The sequence below is a fragment of the Tenrec ecaudatus genome, chromosome 16 (genome assembly GCF_050624435.1).
Source record: "Tenrec ecaudatus isolate mTenEca1 chromosome 16, mTenEca1.hap1, whole genome shotgun sequence".
Taxonomy (NCBI): Eukaryota; Metazoa; Chordata; class Mammalia; order Afrosoricida; family Tenrecidae; genus Tenrec; species Tenrec ecaudatus.
In genome coordinates, this window is record NC_134545.1 from 2,905,427 (window position 1) to 2,919,340 (window position 13,914).

A 13,914-nucleotide genomic window follows, 5' to 3' on the forward strand; every position below is an offset into this window, starting at 1 on the left:
ATGCCACTGGAGGGTCTGAGCCACCAACTCAGTGCCTAACTGTGGAGCCACCAGAACACCTCCCTCCAGGCATGCTGGGCATTTAAAACAGGCATTTCAAGATTGCTTCCATTTTGACACCCCACCCCCAACATCTGTCTGCCTTATTCCCACTGCCCTCAGGTGGGGCCAGGCCCTGCTCAGCCAGCCCACAGAGGTCCTGCAGCCAGGTGAGGCTGCTCAGCTGTGAGTGCCCTGCTGTCAGAGGAGAACTGCCCTGGTGGGGGCAGCAGGGAGGCTTGATGTACAGGCTCCATGGCTCAGACCACAGGCTCTCCTTCCCCAGCAGCTGATGGAGTCTGCACAGTGTGCCAGTTTTGTGTAGAAACAGAGACAGCTGTGTGATCTGCAGATCTGGGCAGCAGAGGGCGTGGCCACCTCCTGGACTGGCCTGTACCTCATGAGGAGACCCTTAGATGTTTACTAGTGAGCATCCACATGTTCGCGCATTTCACGTGTTTCCTTGACGTGAGTTGAGCCGTGGAGGGTTCCATCGACCCTGGTTGGTCAGAGGAGGGAGGCACGGCCCCCTTAAGAGACTCAGGGGCAGGTGGAAGATCACATGAAAACAAATACATGAAATGTGAAGTCCATTTGTATTTTCCATCTCTCCAGTTTCCGTGACCTTCTGTGACTTTTGCCAGTGGAATTCCCACTTGGCCACTCTGGCTACCCAGGACTCAGTTGCTAATGTGTATCAAACATGCCCTATGCAGTATCAAACATGCCCTTAGCAGTCCTGGGGGCCTGAGGCTCCTGGTCTTATAGAAACATCTTCTTTCTCTCTCTGTGACTCCTTGCTCCCTTCCACTTCCTTGGGCCTGGACCTCACTTCAAAAGCCCCCTCAAAATACCCAGCCAGTTTGTCACTCTGATTCAGGGGAAAACAGAACAGGAGGGAATGTCTCCAATACGCAAAGGTACCAAGGAGCTTAAAAAGCTCGAAGAAACTCCATTATCTTTTGATTCAGATTTCCCATGAACATTCTGAGGCCCTTTGGGTGTGCAATGAGTTTGAACTTCACACAAACACACCTGCAAGCTCCTCACCACAGAGGGGAGTCTGGCCTTCCCATCTGTCAGGAGTTAGCAGTGGAATGGGGACAATGGACAGTGGCTAAGGGAGTGGGTCACGTGAGACAAAGGCCACAGTTCTTTTGTGCTCTGTGGGGAAGGGGTGGAGAGGTTTCCTAAGAGGGAGGGGGCATGCTAGGTAGATACAATCTCCCCTGTTGGCATGGAGACAACACTGATTCCTGGCGCCCCTACATGTGCCAGGGGAGAACTGCTCCATAGGGGCTCCAGTGGCTGTGTTTTTCCAGAAGTAGATTGCCAGGCCTTACTTCCGGGGTGCATCTGGGTAGCCTTCCCCACCAGCCTTTCTCAGAACAGCGAGTGTGCTGTTTGCATCACACAGGGACCAGTTCCCAGGGTCGGTCAGGCACCTCCCATCATGGCGCCCAGGTGTAAGGGAGAACTGTGCCCCCATAAGGATTCTCAGGGGCTGGTTTTCATCTTGAGTTGGAGTCAGCGCGATGGCAACTGGCTTGAGGCTCAGGTGGCCCAACCGGCTGAGTATGCCCAGTGGGCACTGGCTGTCAGGCGGAGGAGCAGCTAGTGATCAATGAGTTATGCTCTGCACTAGCTGAGAAGCAATCGGATGAACGTCCAAAGAAAAGGGGGCGGGGAACCACGGGAAGAGCATTTGTCTTCTTTGTTTGAGTTTTGATCACATAAGCTTGGGAAATGGGTGAATCTTGGAGTTTAGGTTTTATTTGGACTATTCCCACCCCCGACACACACCCCTGCTGTGTGATTAGGGAACTGACAACAGTGCTATTGAATTAGACAACTAAAAACTCAAGAAGAAAGATACCTCCAGCTTACCAGTGTGCAGAGCCGTCTCTTGACTCTCCCTGCCCACCAATCTGGGTTTTAGCTTTCTTTCCCTGGCCTTCTTTGTGTCGCCTCCCCTCCCTTTCCTTCCTCCTCCTTGCCTTCCTTCACTGCTTCTTTTCTGGCATCTTTGCAAATGCAGTGGCGCACGTGATACCCAGCACACAGCCTGTAAACTGTAAACCATATCTGTTCACGTTTCTTGGGCGTTCGTGTCCACACATGCCAGGGTCTTCCAAAAACAGTGCACTTCTGAATGTGTGTGTGCACGCTCCCATGTACGTGTGCATGTATGTTATGTGTGAACGGCTTATCATTGTGTCACACACATTTGGGGTATGGCTCCTGACTCTATCACTTCCCCTGTAGCTGGTGTCTGCGCCGGGTGAGTGGCCATCCCATGGTCTATCTGCAGGACATTCTTGGTGGAGGAGGACCTTGGGTGGTTCTCTATGCTAGCACCATGCCCCATTTTTCTGCCGACAACACCCTCCTTTCCCTGTGAGGAGCTGCGGCTCCTCACCTCTGTCCATCCATCGCATTCCAGTGCAGTCAAGTCCAACCCTGGACCTAGCATGGCCGCATGGCCCGTGCCTGGGTGCTAGTTCTTTCCTTGGACCCCAGGCACAGTCAGGGTTGGACACATGACCCAAGAAAATGCCACAAGGCTCCGTCCGTAGAGTTCTGGGTCAAAGTTCCTCTCGCCATCGAGATTGTAGGCAGAGGAAAGTGGGTGTCTAGGCTGAACCCCCAAATGTCTCCCCATGGAGAGAGCCTGCCTGAGTGTGGAACCAAGAAGCAGAGACAGAGAAAGAAGCTCAATTCAGCTGTCTGCTTTGACGAAGTGAACCATCGCCTCCATGAGTTTTCAGAAGGCTAGCTGGCACTCTGCCTGTCACAGGGCTGGCCCCGTGCAGGGACTGCTGCAGTTTCACCCCTGTGCCACCCTTCCCTCCACTCTACGTATCACACACACTGGTCATGCTTCTCCTCTTGCCTCTCCCAGGCCCAGATCAGGGCCTTTGCACATGCTGCTCCCTTAGCCCAGAATGCTTGCCCGGCCCTTGGGATCTGGGGACTCCCTCAATCTATAGGCCTCAGATATAAGACCACATCTCAGAAGCCCCTCTTCCGTGAGACTCTCCTAAGTGTTCTATTGTTGTGTTTGAAGCAGACTATCCTTTACTCATTCTGCTGTCTGTCTCTCCAATTAGTCTTCATGAGAATAAGCAAGCATCTTGAGAGTAGGCAGTGCTCACTTTGATTACGACCCTAGTCCCACCAGTTGTCCAAGTGTCTGACCTCACTAGAGGGCAGCTGGCCTCTCAGAAAGGGGTCACAATAGAAGCCCCTGGGTCTAGGGGGAGGAAAATGCGGAACAGAACTCAAAATGATCACAGAGATCGGGCTTGCTGATCTGATAGAGCCTGATGGAACCCTCAAGACAGTGGTCTGTCGTCAGCCTTCAAACCTGTAACTGAACTCACTCCACCAGCCCAACTTTCCGCCAAACAGAAGGCAGACCTAGAAGGGGAACAAAGACCCAGGTGGGCATGCTCTTGAACTCAAGAGATCAGTGCCCCCTCAGAAGGCAGGAATGGGCAGGAAGGAAGGAAGAATAGAAACAGAAACCCTGGGTGCAAGTGGGAAGAGCGCTTTTCCGTTGTGAGACTGCAATCCGGGTCCTGGAGTGAAATGTGTTTGAAAGGTTGGAGAGAAAACCCATGAGCCCTGCAAACTTTCACTCAAACAACAATGACATCAAAAGAAAAGTTCCTGACTTACAACAGATGCCTAAAGGAGGTTTCCCGTTAAGTTCCCCGGGAGGACCTTTGGCCTTGGCACAGCGAAAGGGTTAGTAGGAATGTGTATGTGTGCGTGTGTGTCTTGCATTATGGACTAAATGGACACCCAAGCAGCCCCATTCAGAGAATAAAAAAATACCTGTGTTCTGAAACTCAACCCAAGATTGAGGACTTCCTCTGGTCACTTTGTGTTGGGTAAGAATCCTCATGGTGCCCTGGACTAGATTCTCTCGAATGTCTCAGAAAAGTCCATTGACATGGATGCCGCACAAAGGGGCTGGGCAGGCAGAGCATCACGGGGCAGGCAAAGCTCCATCCATGGGGACCCAGTGCCGCCATCACATTAGTTTTTGTGTTTGGGGAGTCAAGGTGGCCAGTCCCAAATCCATGAGTCAGCTAATGGGCTGGTGATGTCTGAAGGCTTAAAGAAGTACGGAGAAAATTCTGCAAAAATATCTATTTATAACATAAAAAATAGGGACCAACATAGATGCACAGTGATAGAGATATAGAGATACACACATAGGCAAAACAACAACAAACCAATCTATTTACAGTCTGGAGGCAGAACGCATGTTAGGGAAACTGTCTTTCCCCCATGAAGACTTTTCGGCTGTGTTATGGAGGCTTGCCAATACGTAGGGCTGTGTGCTTTCCTCCAGAACCCGAAACACCACCCTTACAGCCATTGAGGCGATTCTAACTCATAGTGACCGTGTAGAGCAGAGCAGATCTGCCTCTGTGGGTTTCCAAGACTGTAGGTCTTGACGGGAGAATCCAGCCTTGACTTTCTCCCATGGAGCAGCTGGTGTTTAGGAACGGCCACCCCAAATTGTCACCTACAACACCAGCCCAGAACCAGGACTAGACTATCGTGTGGCCAAACCACTAGACAGTACAGTCCGGTCCGGTTAACACATCGGTTTACACATCACAGCCAGGAATACCAACTCATTGCTGTCATGTAAATTAAGATTCTACTGAATTACCTCCTCCATTTTGCCATGTGTGCCTATATCTATTTTTGTAAAGTAGGTGGTTAACATGTGAAAAGGAGAAACATTCGCATGTCATGTTGCTTCTCCCCTTTTCTTCTAAGCAAAGTTCTGGCCCTCCTACTATTTACATAGCCCCTCCAGCAGCATCCTGATCAGTTTTCGATGCTACCCTCGCCGTTTCTGACAGCCCTAATCATCCCACAATGGAACATACCAGGGGCTTTGCGTGAAGCTGAGTAGACTAGATAAACAAATTCAAGGACACGCATATGTTTAAGAGAGAACTTTATATCAAAGAGCAATTGTACATTAAGAAAACATCTTAGCCCAGTCCAGATCAAGTCCATAAGTCTGATATTAGCCCATAAATCTGATACTAGTCCATAAATATTTCTTCAGACTCACACAGCACATGCTATGATGCCGAATGCAGGAAGATCACAGGCCAGTCAGTGCAAAGTGTTGTGGATCCAATGGCGGTGGAAGTATCTCAGCGCTGGCTCCTTCAGCTTTCTGAGTGTGGTTCTTCAACAGGAAGGTAAAGTAGAGAGAGTGTGTAGCCCACATCCAGGTAGGAAAAAGAAAAAGTTCCCAGAATCCTCATGAGAAGGCCATGCTCATAAGGAGGCATCATCAGGCTGTGACCTGATTGACAGGCTAGACTCCACCTCTACACTTTTTTATCAATTTGACATGGAATTATGTAACGACCACAGGTTTCAATTAGTTAGTGAGAAAATTCCATTATATTTTCATTCCACCTGTCCACAGACTTCTTGAAGCTCTGTCATTAGTCTGGATGCACGGTCTCCTCAATTGTGTATGAGCTTGTGGGGAACGGGAGGTTGAAAGGTCTGTTCTGATTCACCCAACACCCACTGGGCCAAGGCCAGTATTTGGCCTGACAGCAGAGTCTTGTCGATCTCTATCACATTACCATGAGTTCTTACAATGCTTCTACCCCAAATTCACCCCATGGTCCCACTGGAGCGTCCTTTGTAATTACCATCATTCCATTCATCAGTCGTTTATCCTGGGTGGCTGCTATGCTGGATCTAGACTCTGGGAAAGCTGTGGGGTCTCTCTGGATTCTGAGGGTTCATATTCAGGGGAGCCTACAAGTCAGCCACAGGGCATATGCTTCCACACAGCTGTCTGATGGCTCCTTGTGTCAAGCCACATACCTCAGATGGAATTCCTCTAAGCTTCTCTCTCTCTCCAGCACTAATTATAACAAGAACCAATTACAACACTCATTTAACCCTGCTGACTCTCATCTCCCCACCCCCTGTCCCTACTACTGTTCAACCAAAGACTCTCCTTGACATTCCGGTTAAGTGTTGGCCCACAAATGAAAATGGATGGGGACAGGGATAAAGAAGTGTGTGTGTGAGTTCCAGGAAGCGCAGGAGCAAAGGAAGGCATCCTGTGACCTCTGTGGAAGGGTGGATGATTTATCTGAGATCTGAGACTTGTCTGGTTGTAAAACTATAAATTTGGGCAAAGAGGAGCCCATGAAGAAAGAGTTAGACAAAAGGGCACATGGATGTAAACTCGCGTATTAGAAACCCAAACCAGCTGTCGTCCAGCCCTCCCTGGCTCACGGTGACCCCACATGGGTCAGAGGGGAGCTGTGCTTCACAGCGTTCTCAGTGGATGATTTGGGGGAAGTAGAACACTATGTCCTTCTTCTGAGGGGCCTCTGGGTGAACTTAAAACTCCTGAATGTTAGTTGGCAGCCAAGTTCTTTAACCAGGTCCACCACCCAGGGGCCTCTGGATCGCCAGTAATACAAACAACCGACCATGACCAACAACAACAAACACCATGGTCTTGACCCATGGCAGCCTCCACATGTAGGTTATATTGCATCTTATGTCACCCAGGTGGGCTTGTGTCTTTAACTTAAGGAGATTGTCGTTTTGCCTGTTAGGAGTTTTTAACCAAGATGGATCATAGGAGGCCACACAGAGAGGGATTCCTCTTAAAAGTTGTCTGGTATTTGGGATCAGTGTAAGATGCTGTTGGAGCCATCATTTCCTGGAAGGGTTTGGGATTTTGTCAGAAAGATAGAAGTAGAGGGAAAAATAATTATAGCAATTGTCTTCACTGTCTCCCGACTTGTCACAGGGATGCTGACAAAATCCACGGGATGGGCAGTGAGGGGAGTTGTTAGCGTGAGAAATCGTCATGGGCTTGGCAGCTGAGAAAGTGGAGGTGCCCGGTGTTTGCTCATTATCAAGATGTATGGTTGTCAGCTCTGGAAATCGTCAGCAAGCAAAAATAAGGTCACCCATGCCAATCTGGCATGTAGACGTCACTTCAAACAAACAAACAACTTGGGAGTCTCAGGAGTAGGAGGGGAGAGAAGAGGAGGGTTGGGAAGAGAACTCATGTTGTTCTACCGAGGCTTGGAAGGAGGGGGTGAGCAAGAGTGTCAGATGGAGAATTGCTTGGAACATTTATTCTGGAAACATATATATGAGCTAAAAACAAACAATAACAGAACCCAACAAATGAGAGAGATTTAAGGAGGGGAGCATTATGTAGAAAAATAATTAAAAAAATTTTTGGAGACAGAAGATAACACCCAAACAAAACATCACCAGTCAATGGAGATAAAACTGATGTGGCGAAGAATGTCACTGTATGCGGAGCAGCAGTGGAGCCCCATGGAAGACATAGCTAAGAAATCCAGTGACAGACAGCATGGTCTGCTGCAATAGACCTCGTGGTTTTAAAATGAGAAGATGCCACTTTGAAGACTAAGCCGTACCTAATACAAACCATGGTTTCCTCAGTCACCTCATATGCATGTGACAGCTGGTAACGAGGAGACAGAAGAATCAATACATTTGACTTGTGTTGGATATATATATATATATATATATATATATATATATATATATATATATATCACTATAAGTCAGATGCATTGAGATATATATTTAACTTAATATATGTAATTTAATATAATTATATATAATTGTAACTGTAACATATAGATGAACAAATCAGCCTTAGGAAAAATAAGACCAGACTGCTCCTTAAAAGTGAGGTTGGTGAGACTTCATCTTGCTCCCCATGGACAGGTCATCAGAAAAGACTAACCGCTAGAAAAGCACACTGCGCTTGTTAAAGAAGAAGGTCAGTGGTGAGAAGGGAGTCTCTTGACGAGCAGGGCGGACACAGGAGCCACGGCCATGGGCTGAAATGCAGCAGTCACCATGAAGCTTGCAGAAGGCCCGCAAGGTCTCCATGAGCTGCAGCTGAATGAGCAACAACTGATGGAGACAGCCTATGCATCTCAGAAGCATGCAGACTGAGCAATGGCATGTATAGAACATTTTGGAAGGGACACAGCAGAAAAGGCAGTGGTTGCCAGGGAGAGTGGGCGTGATGAGGGGTGGGGTGGGGGTGGACTCGAGATTACAGGGAGGCTCCTTTCTAGAGACAGGAGAGCTCTGTGCCTTGATTGTGTTGCCCAAGACATGAATCTATATCTGCAACAAGACTGTCCAGAACTCCGTGCACATGCCCACAGGAAAATGTAAGGGAGGGCACAATGAGAATGGAACCAGCTCTGTCGGCTCCTTAGCAGGAGTAGAGCTATGCCCATTTCTGGGGTCTGATGAACTACAACTTTAAGAGACACCCCTCACCCCCGCTGTTCATACTGCTTCGTGTGAGTCTATAATTACTTAAAAATAAAAATGTTTAACACGAAGATACAACAAAATGACTCTACTCGGAGAACAGTAGGGAGATATCTCCCAGAAAGACCGTCTTTCATTCATTTATGGGATTCGCTGCCATACAACCCAGCTGATTAAAAATTAAATAACTGAAATTAAAATTTTTTAAAGCCTACCTACTTTAGTCTCACTGAAATTTCTGTTAAATAGCTCTAGTAACTTGGATTCCATTCAGAGCCAATTTGCACAGGGAACCAAGACATACACACCACCTCTCCACTGTTCAATATCGCCAGCTTCCAGCCGAGAGGTAATGAAAGCCATATGCAACTCAGGTACCTGGCAAGAAGACCTCACTACGTGTAGATTAACTCCATGGAGGTGGCTCGAACGCCACAGACACCTACTGCATACCCCATATGGCACAGAGTTATGGGGACCAGCCTTCAAAACTGATTGGGTCCTAAGGAGCAACTGTGTAATTGAAAGGGAAAATTAAAGAGACACCAGATAAGGCATACAAAGGCAACCAGAATAGCATGCAAATGCATTCTCTAACAGGCTTATGCAATCTCTAGACATGCATATACATAACAGGAAGGGTATGTGCTAGAGGCATAGACTCAATATGAAGGGGAGGTACCAGGGGCATACCCCTAACAGAAAGGCACATATGTAACGGCGTAGGCAGGTCCTAGAGTTAAGATGTGGCTTAACCTTGCTCATCCCGGAGCTGACTGGACCTTAGGTGTCCTGAGTGCTTCTCCAGGGGGATAATCTGCGATCCTTATCAGAAGGGAGGGGGCTGTACTTAGGGTGGAGGGTGGGGGCAATAGGGTCTGATTGCTCTCAGACAATGGCAGATAACCTTCCAGTGTATTGTAAGCAACCACAAGCTTGTAAGGCACATCTTAAGGTTGGCATTATTACGGGGGACCTTGTGTGGAATAACGCTTTTTTGTTTTTAATAAATCATTTTATTGAGGGCTCTTACAGCTTTTATAACAATCCATACATCAATTGTATCAAGCACGTTTGCTGTCATCATCCTTTTCAAAACATTTTCTTTCTACTTGAATCCTTGGTATCAGCTCCTTTTGTTGTTTTTTTGCCCCCCTGGCTGCTCTGTTGCATGCACAATCTTCCTGTTCCGCTCCGGTGTGTGGGGGTCAAGCAGGGCACAATTCCTTCACTGCCTTCAGTGCTGTCCTCATAGTGCTATGGGTCAGTGAGGGGATGGCATGTCTTGTGGTGGGGCGGGCCCTACGGTCCTCTCTGTGCATTGGCTGCTCTGAGCAGGAATGCCAGAGGAATAACTTTTAGTTAGGAGGATGTGACTGGGATTCATCTGCAACTCACGAGGGGGAAGGTCACCCAGCCTCCCAGCCTTTAAATATGAGCGTAGAGAATTTGTCCACAAACACTCTCTTCTCAGTTCTCAGCTTCCGACACACAGGAAACTGGACTTCTCTGAGAAGTAAGAAAGCCTGGAAGCTGTTGGAGGGAAAGCCCTGATGGGCAGGTAGCTGAGGCCACCTGGGATGGGAATGGCACCAGGTACCAAGTATTGTATGACCACGTGGCTTCTAAGGTACCGATTTATCTGAGGCATTCAGGCTACATTGAAATTCACTATACTGAAACTCTTTTCCCATCCACGGGTCTGGTCATTCATTCATTGTGTCCAAGCTGAGGCAGCTGTGTGTGCAAATGACCAGAGACAACCATCTCCACACTCGCATTGTAAAAGCCATTGTATGCATGCACAATGCAGGGGACAACTGCAGTCAGCTTGCAGTGGCTGCTGCGTGCCACCCAATCCATTCCCAACTCATAGAATCCCTATGTGACAGAGTAGATCTGCCTCACAGAACTTTCTGGAGGCAAAGCACCACATCTTTCCTCCACAGAGCTGCTTAGCAGCTGAGCTCCACCAGGGTGCTTCTAACTGAAGCCCATGCACTGCCCTCAAGTTGGTGCCGAGTCACCTGGACCCTGTCGGACAGAGTAGAACTGCTCCTTAGGTTGGCGAGCCTTTGAATCGTTAGGGAAACAGATTGCTTCATCTTTCTCTTGCGGAGTGGCCGATGTGTTGTGAACCAATCACCTGACATTTAGCAGCCCAGTGCACCTCCAGGGCTCCTCCCATGTGATAGACACCACCCAATCCATTGCCATCAGTTGAATCCAACTACATGTGACAGGGGAGGGCTGCCCCGTAGTCTTCGGGTCTGTTACCTTTACAGAAACAGATAATGTGGTCCTCCTGCAGAGGCGCTGCGTGGGTTTGGACTGCCGACCCTCCGGTTAGCAGCCCAGTGTTTACCTGTGGCACCACCAGGGCAATCCAGGCCCTAGCGAATAATGGCATGGAACTACCTGTGTGTGTGACCCTAGGATCCCATCACGGGGTTCAGCCACTAGGCAGTGCCTAAGCACACGTTCACAAGTGTGCAAGTGGGAAAGGGTGGCTACAGAGAAAAGGGAAAGGCCCATCCAGTTAAGTGGTGGCGCTGTCCTGTGTCTCCCTGGGAAGACCCTCGCTGGTGTGGAATCCCCAAAGGAGAGGGAATGAAAATCAGCAAGTCCAGGAGAGGAAGTGGGGGCTGTGAGGGGAAGGGAGGTGGTGGTAGACTCCCTGGGGCGACCTCCCGAGGCCGGAATGTGGCAGGAGGGGTGTAAAGGCTCTGTCGATACCATGAATATTTATGGCGCATCTCGCGAAGGCGGCGACGTATGGCGCATCCATCAAACGATTCCTTCTCTGGAATTGCTCTGCTTTGTTGGGCGATGAGCCCTGAATGTCAAAAAACGAGAGCGATTACAGCAGGCGTCGGACGCGCCCGTTTTCACCTCCTTCACGGCGGTAAAATCATCAGGAGGCTGGAGTGTGAGACGATAATTTTCTTCTTGGAAAAAAAAAAGTCCCCCTCAACTGTAGACAAGTGAGCTGGGTGCTCAATCAAGGAGGTAGCCTCATGAATATGCAAGTCGCTTATAGGCACAGAGGACCTGAGTCCCCACCGTGGTCTCCTGGGAGCATGAGCTCCTGCCCAGGAGGACAGTGCCCTGGGTGACAGTGAGGGTTCCATGAGCAATGCTGCATGCACACTTCTTGACACCAGGTAAGCTGATGGTCACTATCAGACCTGCCAGTGTGCAGAGAAGGCTGCCTGGGGGAGAGAGAGCGTCAGCGTCAATGAGGAAGACCCTCGACAAGATGGGCCAGCACTGAGGGAGGCTCACCAAGGCAATCACTATGCCGCTGCTGCAGGGCCGGCAGCATGTCCTTCTGTTGTCCACTGAGGGAGCATGGACTCTAAGCACCTACCCTCACCACCAGTAGCAATGCTGAAAAGGACATGCTCAGGGCCACTGAAAGCAAAGAGAATGATCTAATAGCAGGAGCAGCCTGGCCCTTGCTGGTCAGAAAGAGATGGCTTACAGATCATTAGTAAAGCCCACACCTCTCACCGGGGAGCCCAGCTGTGCTGGGAACTCCAAGGTGGACAGTTGGAATCTATCCAGCAGTTGTGCCAGAGAGATACCTGGCTTGTGTTTCCCCAAAGGAAGGAAGCATTGGGCAGTGAGCCATCCGGAATCCACAGTCCCGCTCCACACTTACCAGCTCCACCTAAGATGCGTGGTGATGAACATCCCACACAGAGCTGACTCCAGAGCCCGGAAGCCCCTTTTTCCTAAATGGTTTTGATTTTACATCCTGTCAAGCTGGCATTTTTGATGGGCTTTAAGCTCTCTTTGAGGGGAACAATCAGGGTGAGCATCCCCAGAGCGCCCGCTAGGTGGCGCCGGCAGCCCAGGTTGTGGGTGCACTTAACTGTGTCTCCCCGCCCCCTGGGAAGGATCCAGGAACGCTGGCCCTTGGACCGCGCTGCTCTGTAATTAACCACCAGGCTGGCCAAGCCCACTGCTTCCCTCCGAGTCTCCAGTGTCCTGAGTGTAGCTGCGTCCTGCAGGCCCACCCAGCACTGAGGAGCGCAGCACCCGCAAGGGGCATCTGGCGGGTTACAAAGGTGTTACCAGCCCTGGTCAGCACCACAGACAACCCCACACCTAGATACAGGCTTTCATGTGACGTCTCTCGTAGCGAAAGAATTTCTTAAATTATTATTTAAAGTTATATATAGTCATTATTAAAATTTTAAACAACATGATAAACCAAACGTACTGCCATCAGGTCAATTTGTTAATGTCTTTATAAAAATCAACAATTGGAGTTTGGCTTGGCTTGTTCTAATTACACATTGTGACAAATCTGCTGCCAAAGACCTTTTTATGTGTTCTTATAGGACATAATAGAACTGCCCCCTTTAGGATTTCTGAGGCTGTAAAACCTTCAGGAGAGCAGACAGCCTCATCTTTCTTCCCCAGAGCAGCTTGTGGTTTTGAACTGCTGACCTTGCAGTTAGCACTCCAAAATGGTCATCAGTTAATAATAGAGGATCATCATTCTAGACATCTACTCTATCGCCATGGATATATAGAGATATGAATGGGCACATGGAAAGGTAAACAGGTAACAGATCACCATCTTATATAAAAATGAAAGTATGCTCTAGATGCTCAGTCAATTTCCTTTTAATGTGCAATTGTTATTGTTGTGAGATGCTGTAAAGTCAGTTCTAACTCATCACAATCCTACATACAATAGAATAAAACACCAGTGGGTCTTGTGTCCCCCCTCATAATTGTTGCTATGTTTGTTCCCATTGTTGCATTGATGGTGTCAATCCACCAATCCAGATAAGAGCTTGGTTGGGGGCCTTCATCTTATTCACAAACCCTCTATTTTACCAGACATGCTGTCCCTCTCCATGGACTGGGCCTTCCTGACAACACGTTCAAGTACAGGAGATGAAGTCCCTCCATTCCCACTTCTAAGGAGTATTTTGGCTGTCTTTCTTCCAAGACAGATTTGTTCATTCATCTGACTATCCATGGTATATTTAATATTCTTTGCCAGCAACATAATCCAAAAGCATCAACCCACCTCTGTCCTCTTTATTCATTGCTCAATTTAGGCATGCAGATGAGAAGATTGAAAAAAAGATGTCTTAGATCAAGCTCACTTTAGTCTTCAGTGCCCTCCTTGAATCTGAACACGTAAAGAGGTCTTTTGCTGCAGATTTGCAAAAATGTGCAATTAGAACAAGCCAAGACAAACTCCAATTGCTGATTTTTTTAAATTAGCAAACAATAAAAAAATTTAGATTCTACTCCCCCTAATACTTTGCTAAGGTTAAAAAAGAAAAGCTTGTATAAAATAAAAATTAAACGTAGAAGCAATTATATTAGTACTGCAATTTCTACTAATACTACCTCTACTGTGACTACTACCACCAGTAGCCACCATGTCATGAATTAAATTGTATCCCCTCCCCCAAATATGTGTCAACTTGGCTGGGCATGATTCTCAGTGGTGCAATGATCCCTTATGATTTGACCTGATGTGATCAGCCA